Genomic DNA, 18,056 nt, shown 5'->3' on the forward strand with positions numbered 1-18,056 from the left:
GTTTTGGTACCGTGTCTGGAATAAAGTAGCAGATTCATAAAGAGCTAAATCACTGGGTCTGTTTTGAGAATTATTAAATTCAGAAATTTATTTAATAATGGACATGAATGCACTGATTCAAACTAATAAAACAAACCATTTTTTCTTCTTCGCACAGATATGCTAACATCTATCATGGTCTGATAGTGCTGAGGTTTGGTTCAGAGGCCATAACACCATACATGACCAAAACCATAGACATAATTTGTTCCTCAACTGATAAGTCAGCATCCTGACAAACAGATTGGCTTGGCACACACTGAAGCAGGAGAGAGAAAACATTTTTACACCTCACTCATTCAGCGTGCACTGCCATTGGTTAAACATGACTCAGGTGACATGTAAAAGAACGATCATGCCCACTGCAAACGTGATAATGCCCTCTGCGAACTTGATGATGCCCTCTGCATTTGATATTACATAGATGATGTCATTTTACTTACTGCGCGTCCTTTCTGCGCATAACAAATTGTCCTTCGCTTGTAAGCAGTCAGCAACTATGGCTGCGAAACTTCATGCACAGCTGTCACCAGCACAGTTAGATGATATTTTGATGCAAGTAAACAGCAAACGAACGAAAATGGCAACAAGGAATGCAATTTCTGTGTTCAGCGACTATGCAAGCAACAAAAGTGGATACGCCACCGAGGAGATAAGCAAACTTTCAGCGGCTGCCCCTAGACTCGGCACTGACAACAACTTACGCTGAGGTCCGGACTCAGAAAGGCGAACTGTACTCGAAGAAATCTTTGTGTTTTTGTGTCTTTGCATGTTTGCTTGTTCGGTGTAATAAAATTAATAACACACGCCAGCACAGTAATATTGATGATACCCTCGCCTTCGGCTCGGGCATCATCAATATTACCGTCATGAGCACCATCCCTTGGGCGGGCAACAAATCGTGATCTTGCCCGTGCTGGCGTGTGTTATTATTTAACTATGACCACACACTGTGGTATTGGGGAGTAAGTATCACATGTTGAACTTTAATATGTACAACATACTTAGCCCTTGGACCACTGATCAAGACATTTTCCCAAAATAACCAACCAAATAATTGCCTTAAATGTTATTGATCCATTTACCGCGAAAACTAAGGTCATATAGCTTTGTAATGTACTACATTGGAGATAATTTAAATGGAGAATGTCTCTCTCCAACAGCTTAGTGGCAATAAACAAACTAGATGGTACCGTACATGGAAGCATGATACCATTTTACTGACCCATCTTAAATCCGAAGGTATACACATCAGTGAAGTTCAGGAATTTACGGATGGCTCAGCTGCTCAATATAAAGGGAAAGTAGCGTTTTCTGACCTAACTCTTTCTGAAGATGACTTTGGTATGAAAGTGCAACGAAACTTCTATGAGACAGGCCACGGAAAGTCAGTTTGTGATGGTATTGGTGCTATTGTTAAACAGAGTGTTGCAAGAGCCATCAACAAGCGCCAAGTGAAGATTACAAGTGCTCATGACTTGTATCAATATGGCAAAGACAACCTTGAAGACGTTGGTAGATCCTCATATAATTCCCGAAAGAAAATGTACGAAAATTCCAAACGTACATTCGTATGGATTCCAAAGGAAAATATTCAAAGAGGTGATGTGAGGGATAAGAGAGCTTACCAAACTTTGGTTGGCACCAGAAAATTACATGCTGTACAGAGTGTTGCCCTTGGTGGAGTGATCTTGAAAAGAAGATTATCATGTTTTTGCCATGGTTGCCTGGATAACACTGGTAAATGTGAAAACATGGCATACACAGGTGGCTGGGAAAGAACCACAATGAAAAAACAGGCAGACAAGACAGATGTATATTGCACCAGTAACTTGAAAAACCAACCCAGTCAAGAACAAAGTACATCTACTTGCAATGACCAACCCATTGAAAAGAGAGGTAGCTGCAAGACTGCAGGATCTGATCAAGATAAATCAGACAAAGTAATGTAAGTATGACAACTTAAAGGGACACTATCACTATCTTTTGAAACTTTTTACACCAATATTGTTGCCAACGAGCAGTTGCTGATGTTATTCGATTTATTGAAAGATGTCTAGTAGCCCACAGTAGCCCACCAAAAACCTCTGACCCCAGGTTTTTCTAAACAGTGTAGGCAAAATTGGATGGAAGTTGTCTATGGTCGCCCCTTTTTTAGACATCTTTCAATAAGTCGAACGACATCAGCAATTGTTCGTTTGCAACAACATTGGTGAAAAAAGGGCCAAAAGATAGTGATAATGTCCCTTTAATGTTTATCAGTCATGCCTGAAAGATGTTGTTAAACTTCAATGTTTTCTAACTGATCTGGTAATACACTTTCTGGTTAGGGGAGTAACTAACAATATTTCACAAAGCTTTCAACATGTTACAGTGTTCATTCTAGGACGTAAAAACAAGGGGCCACTTTGGGCCCCTACTCCTGTCCCAAGGGGGCCATTTTATAAAATCGGGGGCCGTCATGATCACACATGTAAAACCCTTGAATTTTCTGCTGAAAATACCATAGTCTATCAAGTCAAGAAAAGGAGAATACCAGTCTGATCGGGCCACCTGTAACCAACGAAGCCTACAGCAAAGTTGTGCTCCGTATACGCAACAGGCCCAACAATGGCAGCAGCAAACTAACCGTTTGGTTTGATTCAATTGTTTACGTAACTTATGTGATGAATTATTGATGTCGGACTTTAGGGACTGGTCAGTTTCTTCGGCCTGGGGGGGGCGGGTGGATTATTTTTTGCCGACGTCAAAAAGTGGCTGACCCCCCCTATTCCAAATTTTGAAAACAGGGTGACCCCCCTATCCCAAATTTTGAAAACAGGGTGACCCCCCCCCCCCCCCGCACGCCACAACTGTAACACAAAAGGTTGACATTGTATATATATATATATATATATATATATATATATATATATATATATTATATTTTACATACATTTATATTTTAACAGTCATTCTGTGTTTAATGAAATTGTTGACATGTCAGTTGTAAGATAGGAATTTCAAAGTGTCAATCTTGAAGTTTGAATACGGTCATTTTGAATGAGTTGTGAATGTATTTCACATTTTCTATGCTTAACCAGATGTCCTGAACAGAAATAGATGTCAATCATTAATATCAAAGAGAAAAAAGCAGTAAATCAAAAATTTTGATGGGTGTTAAGACTTGCCAGCCATCCAATTAAATCTCCTGAGGAGCCATAGAGAGGCATTTTAGCTAATTCTGATGTGTGCAGTGTCTGAGATGTCCTTTTCTTGTAACATTGAAACCATAAAAGCACAGCTAATAATGACAAAAACTGCCTTTTTAACTGTTATTTTGCGTCAATGACAACGAAAGATATCTTGTCATTTTTCTATCTCTAAAATAAGTCACTTTATGAAATATATATAATTGTGAAATATTTGTGCATGTTGCTTTCTCATACTGAATTCTCATACAGAGAACAGAAAAGTATCAGGAATTTGTCATGCTTTTCATATAAAATGCAGATTTCATAACGGTACACTTTCACTTAGCAAACATCAAGATATATCTCTTGCATATATCTCTGATTTATTAAAGTATGACGCCCAAAGGGCGCGGAGAAAAATATGAAACATCCTGATACCTCTGATATATATTTCTTGTATATTAAAGTCATGCACAGGAAGGGCGTACTGAAAAATGTCTGACATATTAAAGTAATGTGCTCGAAGAGCACGCTGAAAAGTATTGAACATACAGACATCTCTGATATACCGGTATGTATGCCTGATATGTTAAAGTTGGGGGTGCTGAAAATATGTCTGATTATTAAAGTTACGCGCCCGAAGGGCGCGCCGAAAAATGCAACTGAATGATGAAATTTGTGGCTGACATGATGCATTTTAGGCAATGATGAGCCTGTGTCGAAATTCAAAAACACACTGACCCCCCCTATTGGGCATTTCAAAAACATGGTGACCCCCCCCCTATCACCAAAGTCAAAAACAGGGTGACCCCCCCCCCCATGAATCCACCGCCCCCCCCCCCGGCCGAAGAAACTGACCAGTCCCTTAACAACTGCACAAATTACTACGGACTGTGATTTTGACTGGAAACGATCATGATCAAAGCTTAGCGCACCGGTAGGATTTCTCCGAGTGGCCCCCGATTTGCACTGGTCGACAATTATCACACTGATACAACACGAGAGTGTAACCCGTACGACCTACATAAAGTGATTGATACATCAACTTTTAAACATAACTTGTATGTATTAGCAAATTTACGATCATTGGTTCTGATCTGGCTACTCTGGATAGCGAGATATGTCCGACCTAAACTGTGTTGCTCTTCAAAACGATCATATGGCCGGCCAAGCATGAATGCTGTCCTTGCAGTGTTCAACGTTTCACTGGTATGGACGATAGACGTTGCAAACGCTTCAATTTAAGGGACTGCCCGATCATCCTGGGTTCATCAACTATTATATAGTACTGGCGTTAAAAATCTGAGCGGCGACTAGCTTTTCACGATAACGCGGCGGCCGCGGCCGCGCCGGAGCCGTTGTTTACATTCATCGATCGTACCACATGCGCACGGCTCCAATACACCATTGCCCCTACATCAGTCCTTTTTACCCAGCTTCCTATGCACCACCATATATGCCGTAGTGGGCAAAGGTCGAAGGGTAACTGAATCGTTTAACATGGCACACTATGACTGAGGTAATGACCTTCCGGGAGCTACGTAAATGTATGAACTAAGTGAACTCTGCGTGATCGACCGACCCATTCATAAAATGTTGTGCCCTTGGTGGCGCATCAAAGGTAGAAATGAGGGGCATTCAAGATTTTTTTGCGCAAATTGCGCAATGGCGCGTCCTAGAATTAACTCTGATGTTAATTATGCCAGAATTGTAAAAGGAAAAGAAACACGAGCTAGTGTTGTGAGTATTTGGAATTTTTCTGTAATACGGATTTTGTAACTGGTGTAAAGCTTAGCAGAAGAGATCATATACCAACAGAAATACTTTATAAATTAGAAAATTTTCATTTTTGTTTTCAGCCATCTAAAACAAGGAGATTTTGTAGCAGTTAAGTTTGCTGCACTACAATCCAAAAAGTTCCATCTATTTTTAGCTCACATTTGGTTTTACCAATGTGAGTTTATCGTATAGGCTGAAGTCGATGGCGTCTGTATGTATGTGTGTATGTATGTATGTATGTATGTATGTATGTATGTACAGTATGTCCGTCAACATCAAAAACACGCAAACCGCTGCACGTTTCAGCTTGGTATTTGTTGTGTGATGCATAGTGGGCTATACCGTAGATGGGATTTTGTTGAATTGAAGTTTGCATTGCCCAAATTATGCAAATGAGCTTACAAAATGTGAAAATGGTCAAGAATTAATAACTCAAGAACTGCTTTTTTGATTGCTTTGAAAATTTGTGTGCAAGTACCTTAGGTTAACCTTATACAGTTTTATGAATATTGTGAAGATATCCTTAATTTTGTATTTTTGCTGAATTTTTTGGTGATTTTTCTCATTTTCAGTAAAAATTCTTCTTCTCTGAAACCGCCAGCCCAATCGCTCTCAAATTTGGGTTGTCTCTTTGCAAGGGTGTTACTCTTCTAATTTGTTGAAATTATGACAAAATTGGGAAAATTACTATTTTTGTGCAATTTTGTCATTTTTGGTCAAAAAATCTTAGACAGTGTTTCCTTTTTAAAACCCCTGGACAGACAGCTTTCATATTTCGTACACAGACGTACAGAGATGACAATAGTTAGATATGTGGAAAGTGTCCTGAAATATAAAAAATTGTATTTTTAAGACAATATTGTCATTTTTGGTCAAGAAAACTTTATCTCAACATTACTTGTTTGATAGCTTTGTAATTTGGTATAAAGTCCCGAAAGATGTTATTAGATAAATTTTCTGCTCAAAGTGTTGGGAAACCCCAAAATTTGTATATTTTAGGTACTTTTCTCAGTTTGTGACCTTAAATGACCTATACTAACCCAGGATATGTTGTGAGACAATTTTGAAGGCTGTGAACATAATTTTGTCATATTTGATACCAATTTGTAGGAAAATTTGATCCAGAAAACAAAGCTGAGGTGATTTTTTTCATTTTGGACCAATTTTTGCAACTTTTCTATGTAAGACATACAAAAACTGATGAGAAATTTGGATCCAGGATAATTCCAGATGTTGTAATCACCACCCACAGTGGAAGGCATTTCACTATCTGTAACTAACTTAAGTGCTGTTTACATTAGAATGATAACACTCATGGCATTAATTAAAAATCTCAAAGGTTGTAAATGTACTTCCTGTCATTTGGTCTTATGTAATACCAAGGGGTGGAACATTTGATATGCAGGAGGGGGTAGGGTTTAGAAGATCAATGATGTAGCATTACTTTTTTACCAGATCCCTTGTACATTTTTTGCCCACTCCCACCTTTTCTTTTTATCAAGCCTTCTCTGTTTTTTGTTGTTGACATTTGCTTATGTATTTAGGATCTGCTTCTCCCATTGCTATAGAAGTTGATATTCATGTTCCTAAAGATGACTTCCAGTACCTAAGTTGGAGACCTTATTTGCTTTTGTCATTCTTGTTTTTCCTGGTTTAAATATTTCTCGAATGGACCAATTCAAACCGAATGTGAGCACATAGTGTCCTTGACGGTATTTTTCGCATTGGTGCTGCAAACAGAGCAGGATACTGGCATGGTTCACATTCGCTGTCTCCGGCAGAATGGGAAATATTTTGTATTTCCCCCTAGAGATGATGAGTGCTGGGTCACCTTTGATGACATTCTTTTAAAATCAGTGCCAACCATGGACAATAGAGAGAGACTGTCCTTCCCACAGGATGACATACTGCATGCACAGGACTGTATGAATACTGAATGAAAAAAGTATCTGTAAACAGGAACTTCCTCTCTCAAAGCTGGATTATATAGTAATCTATGCAAATGTAAAAAAGCCACGCTACTGATCAGACGTGCCATGTTTGGTCCCAGTATCCCATGATTTGCCATGTTTCAGGTGTTCATTGTCATTGAATCTTGCATACATGTATGATGTCTGTGACAACTTAACTTTAGTCAAGACTAAACTGAAATAATGTTCTCTTTTTGTCATATATAGAACACATATGTTCAGAATGTGTTCTCTGTACAACCATTTGACCCCTCTTTGCATAGGTCAAGAAAGTGCCTATCAGGATTATTCAAATTTATCATACAGTCAAAGCAATACTATGAGAATTCAAAAACTCTTGCCAAGTCCATGCAAATGGCTGCGTCATCAGTAATTCCCCTGTTGTATGTCAACGGTTGTGTAGGTTCCCATTTAGAGGACCAGTATTTTTGTTTTGTATATCAAATGTATTTTCTTGATCACTTGCCTAAAGCATTACGAAATTTTCAGTGTTCATCTTGTGAACTCAGTTGGTAACAGCATTGTTATTGTTGACATATGAATTTTAGTGCAGACTAATTCAATAGTAAATAATAACATCTATTGGCTGAAGTAATAATTTGAACTCTGGGTATTTTAAAATAATTTGGGAACCAGGACAAGGAAATTCAGTTGATTTACGGAACAGAAGTATTTTAAAAACATCATCAAAAATTACATCTAATGTCCTTCAAAACGCATTTGCAAACACTCCTTGAGTAAAAGGCATTTCCACTCACAGTGTAATGCTTTAAGGGATAGATTTTTGTGAATATGAAGGCCATGTCTTTGCCTTGTACTGTAGTTTTTTGTCAAATGAACACAATTACACTGTTCATCCTCTTTATTGTTCATAATTTGCGTTGAATTGTTGTTACAACTTTCATATTTTATAACTAGAATTGATCTGTGTATTTATTTGTTTGTACTTCAGATGAAAATACTTTTGGTGTTCTGATGTGCCACTTTCATGGCTTTGTTGTTATGAAAAATATTTTGAAATTAGAGCAACATTATCAAACTCATAACACAAACAAAATACACACCCACTCAAAGCTGAGCCTCCCATCCAAAAGTTACAAAATACTGCTGTATGACTTAACTTTTGTATGGATGATGTCAAGTAACCAAGTTAACAAGACAAAAGCCATTAACTTTGGACATTATTTTGGTCCTTTAAATTCACTTGAAACATTAACTATATATTCTTCTGTTACCTGTTATAGGCTCAGTTACCAGTTGTTACAATTCAACTCACACCCCATAAATGATTATGACGTGAACAATGACATCATATACTTTTTACAATATAGCAAAATATTCAATTGGCTAATCATGTACAACATCAATTAAAGGGTGTGAGTTGAGTTGTAACAACTGGTCTTTGAGCCCATTTCAGTGAATAGAACATAGATAATGTTCAAAATAAAATAAACACAATAACGTCAAAAGGTGGCAACTTTGTGCCTGTAACATTCATCAGACATCTCATTGTCCCGTCCGAAGAGTTGAGTGTCCCGTCCGAAGAGTATTTGTAATATTCATTTCCTTGATTGCAGAATAACTTTCTTATGAAAAGTAAACAGGTTTTTCACTAACTGTTGTTAATACTGCTTGCATTAAAGTTTTTTTGACAGTGATTGATTTAGCAAATGCCCTTTTTGTGATATTGGAACAAATGCAACAACGTAACACTTATATTTTCTGTGGATATATCTTCCTAAAATTGTTATATTATATTTTTATCATAATGAGAAGCTATACACTTTGTCTGAATAATGGATTCCAGCCAAGACAGAGATATTCTAAACAAAATCACAATAAAAAATAATTAAGTTAGGTTCATTTTCACTTCTCAATGGAAATTTGTCCCGTCCGAAGAGTTCTTCTGCCCTCAAATGTTAATACATGTATTCCTATTCACAAACTATTTAAACTATCTTTTCAATACCCAAAACATGTACCTGAAAGACTAACCTAACTGATTTTATAAGTAGCCAGTTTGTTAGCTGTTGTTCATTTTTCATGATTTTGACACCCTTTTAGGCACGTTTAGCTTGCAACAGCTGTACTATCTATATGTATGTATAAGTATGTATGAACATTTTTGTATAATTTTGACCAGACTCCAGTGTCCATTTTGTGTCCAAAAGGGAGAAAAACAAAACAACAAAACATTTCTTCAAAATTTTGGTGGGAAAATGTGGCAGTCAAAGGGTTAAAGCAAACGTTGAAAAAGTCTGAACATGATAATAGTCACAAAACTTCAGATGCACACATTGTATACAAATAAATTGGTCAACTAATTTCAAATCATTTTGTTTCCTAAAACTTTCCGTTATTCTTATTATTTCAGACGTGAAGTCTCTGGCATTACAGCTCTAAGAAAAGCTATGAAATCTATGTCCTGGCAATCCAAGGTTAAAAAGCCACGTGTCAAGAAATTGCCCAAGAAGCTGCCTGCGTATATCTTCTATGTTAAGGAAATGTCCACCAGGGTAAGTGAATGTCATAAACAGTTACATCCAAATCAGCTGTTTCGTGTTTGCATGTCAAATTGAAAAATCCTCGCATATAATATCATGGATTTGTGATCTGAGATTATGACCAGGATGCAAGTATTTCTTTTGTAGAGTGTCACTGTATTCCATTATCAGAAATGTAAACTTGCAAGTCTTTTATGTATGCCCAAATCAATAAAACTGAACTTATTATAACTTTTTACTGATTAATGTATATTTTGACCTGACCTAAATCAATAACACAAAATTCATGTAACTGTGTGATCAATAGAACACATTTTTTTTTTACTTTTGTGACTCTGGTATCAATGGAATACTTTAATTGGTTGATTATTATTTTTCAAGGCTGAAGAAAACTCATCAAGGGAAAAATGCCGTGTTTCTCAATAAAGTGTTGCAACAGAAATGGCAAAGAATGCCTGAGGAAACGAAACGAGAATACAAGACAAGGTCTTTGCAGCAGTACAACCAAGACAAGGAGTGCTACGATGCTGATACAAGACGGAACACAGTCAACATAATGGAAGTATCACAACAGAGACTAAAAAGTGCAGACTTGGTTTTTGAGTCTGACATTCATTTTAGAGAACAAGTTAGAAGAAAACAAATTGTAACCCATGTATTGGGTCACAATGAGCAGCTAGAAGATAAGTAGGTTCACTGCCATAGTTAAGTTTGTCATGAAACTGTGTGACGTAAATTTAAAGTTTAGGATTGAGTGCTACGATGCTGATACAAGACAAAACACAGTCAATGTAATGGAACTGTCACAACAGAGACTGAAAAGTGCAGACTTGGTTTTTGAGTCTGACATTCATTTTAGAGCCACAAGTTAGAAGAAAACATTGTAACCCATGTATTGGGTAGATCTACCGGGGTATAGTCATAGCATTGTAATAATTTCAGGAAGGTAGTCGATGTGGGATCGCTCTCTTAACTATATAACTCAGCAGGTCAATTTTGGGATGTATTTATTCACAATGAGCAGCTACCGGTAGAAGATAGTAGGTTCACTGCCGTAGTTAAGTTCATCGTGAAACTGTGTGACGTAAATTTAAAGTTTAGGATTGAGTGTGTATCATCAGATATTCCCTACTGTCATGTCACCTACAGAAACCACATTGTAACACGTGTCTTAGGAAGACCATTGGTCTGATTGTATTGTATTATATAGGTACTGATGACAATCAGATGACTGCAATAAATCTATTTAATTTAATATTTAACCAGCACTTGTTAATTTTTTTTTGTCACTGTCTCCACCAGAAAGTGACAAGTCTGATTCACCAGACACCATCCGGTTGGCTTTGGCAGCTGCTGATGTAATAGATGCCCATGAAACACATCCAGATCCTGAAGATTTCATCTCTGCAGATTGGATGCCGAAATCGTACTTCGATGTGGTTGTACTGATGGCACCCAACAGCTTCAAGTACAATTACATCTTGTACGATTTTATGAAAACAGAAAATAAGGATGAAGCCGTAACAGTCACTATACCAGGGGTTGATTTGGCTGCTGAAGAGGAAGAATTTTCTGTTGAAACAGAGTGAGCCATGTAAATGTACCATGGGTACCAAACAATCTATGGGCTACGGCTATGCACTTCACAGAATCAACCATTCCGACTCATTTACCTGTTGGTAAATAATTTTTGTCAGCACTGTATATTGTTGCATGGGTGAAATCATGCAATGTATGAAGAAGGACAGGAACTGCAGTCAAGGCAATTAATCATGATTGTCAAAAGAAAAACCATAATGTTGCTATCATCTGTACTGCATGGAACATGGGTGAAATCATGCAATGTATGAAGAAGGACAGGAACTGCGCTATGAAAACAGAAAATAAGGATGAAGCCGTAACAGTCACTATACCAGGGGTCGATTTGGCTGCTGAAGAGGAAGAATTTTCTGTTGAAACAGAGTGAGCCATATAAATGTACCATGGGTACCAAACAAAACGATCCTTTCAGGACCAACACATCCTCAAAAAAGAGAAGTATCGGTCAATCGTATCCACATGACATACACTTAAAAGTTTTATTCACATTTAACTTTTATGCGCAGTTAAAAAAATGACTAACTGACATTTTAGGCATAAGTGAAACTTAAATGAGCCCGATTTTCTAACAATGTATCCTACAAAAATACGCAATTTCTTAAAAGTAGAAGACATTGGCCGAGTATCTATCAACAGATCAAACAATATAAATATGGTAGTATCTCATATCAAACAAAATTCATTAATAAACGACTTTGTCCCTTTACGTTTTGTTAAAAAGAAACTCAGAACAAGTTATTGATGAATTTGTTTGAATTTAAAGTTGTTCCATTAATTAATTTTTCCATATGATCTGTCACACTACAGGAATGGTCTGCAGACTGAGGAAATATCACGGCTTCTTGTTGCAGTCAAGGCAATTAATCATGATTGTCAAAAGAAAAACCATAATGTTGCTATCATCTGTACTGCATGGAACATGGGTGAAATCATGCAATGTATGAAGAAGGACAGGAACTGCTATGTACAGCCAGCTTTCTGCCACATAGAGAATAGTAGTAGGGGTAAGCATAATCTTTTTTATCAATAAATGGAAACAAAACATATTTCATAACAAGGCATAAATCCCATACATTGCTACATAACATACATGATTTGTAAGTCATAAAGCAACTTCTCCCAATTGTAGATTTTAATGTTGAATTTTGTGTCTCCATGGCAGATATATCTTCATTTAGCCAAGCATATGTAGGATTTCCATTCTACTTAATGGAAATTTAACATTCTATGTAAATTATGTTGTGATCTTGTAGAGTGTCAGCAGCATATACTAGTGGTCTCTTTAAATTATAAATATTTAGAATACTGGTAATCAATAATTATACGTCAATTAGCTTTAACTTTTAACTATTTTTTCAGTATTTTTGTTCTGTGTTTCAATACAGTTTCTGGTGAGAATCACTGAATCAAAATGAATACCAAAAAAATGTATATTTGTCAATGCAACCTTTTTGTGTACAATCATGCATTGTTTACTGTTGAAAATTGTCAACAATAACAATGGTCGTTACACATGTACAGAGTTGACAAGCAGAATACGGGACACTTCAGCATGACAGGGAAAAAGGATTAGAAACTGTAGTACATTTCTAGAACCAGAATGCTGAAAAAATAGCCAAAATTACAGCTACTGTCCCTTAAAACATATTGTTGTCAACTATTAGCCATACAAGTGTATAATGTAACGCTTTCCGTGCAATTTATTGCAAGTAATAATGTAGTTGTTCCATGCTTTATAGTGTCTTCAAGTATTAATTATCAATATTAATTTATTTACCAACAGGTAAATGAGTCGGAATGGTTGAGTCTGTGAAGTGCATAGCCGTAGCCCGTAGGTTATTTTGGAGAGGAAAACCTTTTCATCTAACCATATCAGATCAACTAAAAACATGTGGATGGTGAAAGCAGACTCTGATAACCAGGATAATCCAATTGGTCTGTATACCAGATTAGTGGAATTGTTAAGTCACCCGTGAGAGCGGGTCTTGCATGGATCAGAAAATGAGAAAGGTGAGAATGGTGTTTATTTTCTGACAATGTTTTTATTTTGCATGTTTTTACAACTTGTGCCATCTTTCATTGTGCAGGTTTAATTTTTGTCAGCACTGTATATTGTTGCAATTTATTTTGGTGCACAGCCTCTACAATCAAAATGAATAATGTAGCAATAAGAAAATGTACTTATTCATCAAGATTGTTTGATGCATCAGTGCGCTTTGTTCAAAATATGTGAAAAATAATATTTACAAAATGTTTTTCTCCACTTTCCTAAAATACCACTATCAATTGCAAAATCACACACTTAAATTTCCTATTCCAGTTTAAAATCTTTTATTATCTTGCTACGGAAGTGAGATGAAACATATATGACTTCTATGTATTATTGTCTATTTCATGTCATATTTGTACAGAACTCATTCCTGGATTTGGTATTTAAATTTCAGTGGTTATGTGGTGCCTTAGAGTGTCCAAAGGCTTAAAGGCGGAGCCTCCCTTTAAAAGGGCGCCAACCTATGGCGGCGTTCACCGTGTAAGTGGACACCAAACAGGCAACATGAGGGCACACGCTCCAGAAAATGCCACTTTTTAGTTTTTTCGGACCGCACAAACGCTGACAGACTTCAAAGCGGTCAGCACGAAGCTGCTGCCAATCGAACCCTGTGGTTATATTCAAATTCTAACGTGACTGGAAGACGTTTTTTTTAAGGAAATTCGAGAGTGGTGCTGGGAATAAATGACCGTTGGCAATTTGAACCACGACTGTCAATCAAACGGTTATATAAGCTCTATTTGCAGGATTAGCAAAGGTTACAAAAGATTGAAATCAGTTTGTGTAATTAATGTAATAGAAATCAAACATCGTACTGGCCATGTGTTTGACTGGGAGGAGAACTCCACTAATGCGAGAACCTGGGATTGAAAAGTGCCGCTTTAAGTAATATTCATGGCATCAGGTTTCTTCAGCCAAGGCAAGAGATTTTGTTTTGTGTAATTATTTTTCTTTACCTCAAAATATTTTTTACATCACTTAAAACAAGTGACAATCATCTGAACTTGTGTTATATAATACTCAGAATTTGGACACTAATGCAAATCCTCATATTTACATGACAGGAACTGGAATTTTGGCAGCAGTAAATGTTTGAAGACACTGCGTCTACAGGGACAGGAGTCTTCTGAGACTACACATTGTGTGTGACACTTTAAGTGCAGTGATGGACATCGACGCCGATGAATGAAGACCATCTTGTAAAGCGATGAATATCCTTGGTCGGACATTATATGATCCAATATGGCCATTTTGTCATGTTTTTTTCATGTTGAGAGCCATAACTCTGGCAAGTCTCAACTCTACCAAGTTGGTACATGGACATTGACTTATGTTATACGTATGCATGTTGATTTTTTAGACAGTAAGATCAAATATGGCTGTGTGGCAGCCATTTTGTTACGATTTTGTCATGTACAGGGCCATAACTCATAAGACATATTTCCTGCAGTATAATCACAGGGGGAAGAAAAAGTCCCCTGGGGTGGGGAGGGAGCTTTTTTTGTGCAACGGTGTACCTTATTAATTTTATTAATTTTGACTGTGATATTTCAAAAGAGTTCAACTCCACACCGTCAGACTGCTTTATATATTACCAACAAGTCCTTATCTCGCCTCCAATTTGTGTATACACCACTATAATTGCTCTGAAAACATTGCCAACTTGCTAATCGGCTGTCCGTATCAGCGGATTAATTGATTATGTCAACACCACTGCGGTCACGTAGTCACTCACGTGTGTTTGATAAGAGATACAATGACTACCGTAGATGGCAGGAAGTATGTGAACTATTTACAACCTTGATACTCTTAAAACTTTGAAAAAACTTTTGAATATATATGTTGGAATCCAAACCTGATAAAATCAGGTAAACCTGATAAACTCAGAATGACAACAATGCAACTGAACAAATTTCAACGGTCTACCTGTAGAAACAATCTTGAAATTTACAGAATACCAGAGAAAGAAAATACTGATGAGAAAGTTATAAAAGTTGCAGCAGCCGCAGGCATGAACATCACAATATGAGCCATGGAATGAGAAAAGGGCCCTCTTGGTTAAAAAATCACTTTTTGAGTTTTTATCAAAATATAATACTGTGACACTTAAATTTTCATTTGATCAAGTTTTAGGGTCAGGTCAGGCCTAATTTGCATATTTATGCATAATTTACATATATAATGAGTCAGTTTGGCTTCAGTCATGTTGACTACAAATGCTTATATACAGCAAATTATTCAGGTTTTCCTGCAATTGTATGTTGTTTTCAATATTGAATACAATGTATTTTATTTCTGTCATACTGCAGGACTTTCATTTTCAAAACTAGACTTAATAAATTAAACAAACAATAATTGAAAAGGTTTGAACATTGCCAGCAACTGCAATATTTTAAAGAAAAACTGGGAAACAAAGAAAAATATAACCAAGTCTCTCTAAAAAGGACAGTAGCTTTTTCTTTTGATAGTTTTCCAGTATCTTTGTTCTTTATATCAAATATTTATTCTCATTCTAATTTTAAAAGTATGTTTAAACATTAAAATTTGTCAAGCTATATTAAGTAAAACACATGACTGTAAGCCCGGACTAAAATTCATGCTGGCGACAGGATTACACATTTTGTGTGCTTACACTACAGCGTGTCTACGTGTGATTCTTGAAATCATAACAAGTCGTCACATCAAAGAGAGTACGACAAATGCTGTGAGCTTTAATACTGAAAAATTCATCAACCATTTCATCATTTGTAATGTCGGTCTCTGTAATATTACTGTTGACCATAGTTTCTTCGAGTCTGGGTATTCAATGTCATGGCTACATTGGCATTTCCGCTGTCAGCAGTACTCATACTGATACTGAATTCGTCTGCACTGTTCAACACAGCCGTCAACACTCATCGATAGAAAGATATTTATGTGCAATGTTTACGAAATAATGCACGCCAGGCGTTTTGTCCAGAACTAATAACAGAGTCGCATTTTCAGGTGATATTACCTGCCTGTTTTAGACTCATTGGAGAAATACGACGCTTAATGCTGACGATGACAACGTCGACTGTGCCATGCTCACACATGTAAACAACATTCAAAATGGCAGCTAAAGTACAGCGTTGATAACTTACCCTGTTCTAAGAGGTCATATGATTACCCACAAGTCATCTGAGTGGGCAAAATATGGGATAAATTCCACTAGACACCGCAATGCATGAGTGGAAATTAGCTGTTTTCATGCGGGAACTTTTAACGCGTTTTTTTATTATTATGCAAATTTGCCGAGAGGGCCCTTTTCTCATTCCACGGCCCATATATGATGCAGTTGACATTTCTCACTGCTTGCCTGGACGGATAATCTCAAAAACCATAATGACCAACAGCTGGTAAAGTAAAGTTTATCTGCAGCACCATCCACAACAATGTACTCACTGAAGAAAAACTTGAAGAACAAAACTATCTGTCACATAGGATCGTCAAATGACAGCAGGATCTACATCATCAAGAACTTAACTCCAGCAATAAACAACTCTTCTACCAGGCAAATCAGCGATGCAAAGCGAAGCATTGGAAGTTCGTTTGGATCAACAATAGTAAAATCTACCGGTACGTAAGAAAGACAGCCGTTGACAAAGCAGTCCACATTACCAAACCAGAAGACCCCTGTGAAATCATCTGAAACTATCTTTATTAAAGTTGTGCATTGATTGAACTTACAAATATTTATGGATAACATCTGAAATGAAATGAAAGCACAGAGAACATACTTGATGATGAAAAACAATGAAACAACATAATGAAAACAAGTCATTGACAATGACATAGTCCCAACTTGTAATAGGAGTATTAGTCTTGATGGGGCAGGGAAATGTGGTCATTAAGAAGTATCATTGGAGTGTATATGTTGAGATCTATGGGCACATAGGTCTATGTCGTTGTTCCCAATTTGAAACACATGAGGCATGTCTAAATTATGGTTCTAATTGAGGAAAAAAGATCGGACCTCTAACTGTATTGGCCAGCCAAGAAATACATATGCGCATAATAATGAGGTACAAGATGTGCCATCTTAAGGTCTAATATCCTATCAGAATTGGAGGGTATAGATATAAAGAACATAGCACTTGTGGTTACGTATTTATTGACATAAACGTATATTTCAGGTCAAAGGTCATCGAGGTCACATGACATTTGGTAAAAAAATTTCTATCCTATAGTTATCCCTATACACCAAAAATCAGACATCCAGCTCTATGGGCTTGCTCAGAATTAAATATACGCATAATTAATGAGGTACAGTATGAATCATCATAAGGTCTCCCATCATACCATATATGAAGGGTGTACCACTTGTGGTTACTGAGTTATGGACAAATATGTATATTTGAGGTCAAAGGTCACCGAGGTCACGTGACATTTTGTCAAAAAAAATGTACTAAGTTATCTTTATATACCAAAATTCAGACCTCTAGCTCTATTGAATTGCTGAAAATTAGATATGTGCATAATTAATGAGGTTCAATATGTGGCGTCATAAGCTGTCCCATCATACCATATATGAAGGGTGTAGCACTTGTGGTTACTGAGTTATGGGCAAATATATATATATGAGGTCAAAGGTCACCAAGGTCACATGACATTTTGTCAAAATATCTGAGATATCTGCGTGAACGGATGGACTCACGGATGGACTCACGGACGGACATGACCTAATCTTTAAGCCCCCTGGACTTCATCCGTAGGGACTAAAAACTGTGTCCCTGCATCCTTTTTGCAATATGGATACGATGAGAAACTAAATTTATATTTTCCTTGGCCTCATACATGGGAGTCTATGGACTGCCTTATACATGGGAGTCTATGGTCTGCCTTATACATGGGAGTCTATGGAGACTGCCTTTATACATGGGAGTCTATGGAGGTGAAAACTAAAAAGTCCTCTAACACGGCC

General features: G+C 36.9%; 1 protein-coding gene across 1 annotated transcript in view; it reads right to left on the bottom strand.

The window, feature by feature from the left end:
- Positions 1-18,056, bottom strand: part of LOC139150294 (uncharacterized) — a 59,330-nt gene that overhangs the window by 16,752 nt on the left and 24,522 nt on the right. The gene's annotated exons all lie outside the window — the stretch shown is intronic.

The sequence above is a fragment of the Ptychodera flava genome, chromosome 14 (genome assembly GCF_041260155.1).
Source record: "Ptychodera flava strain L36383 chromosome 14, AS_Pfla_20210202, whole genome shotgun sequence".
Classification (NCBI taxonomy): domain Eukaryota; kingdom Metazoa; phylum Hemichordata; class Enteropneusta; family Ptychoderidae; genus Ptychodera; species Ptychodera flava.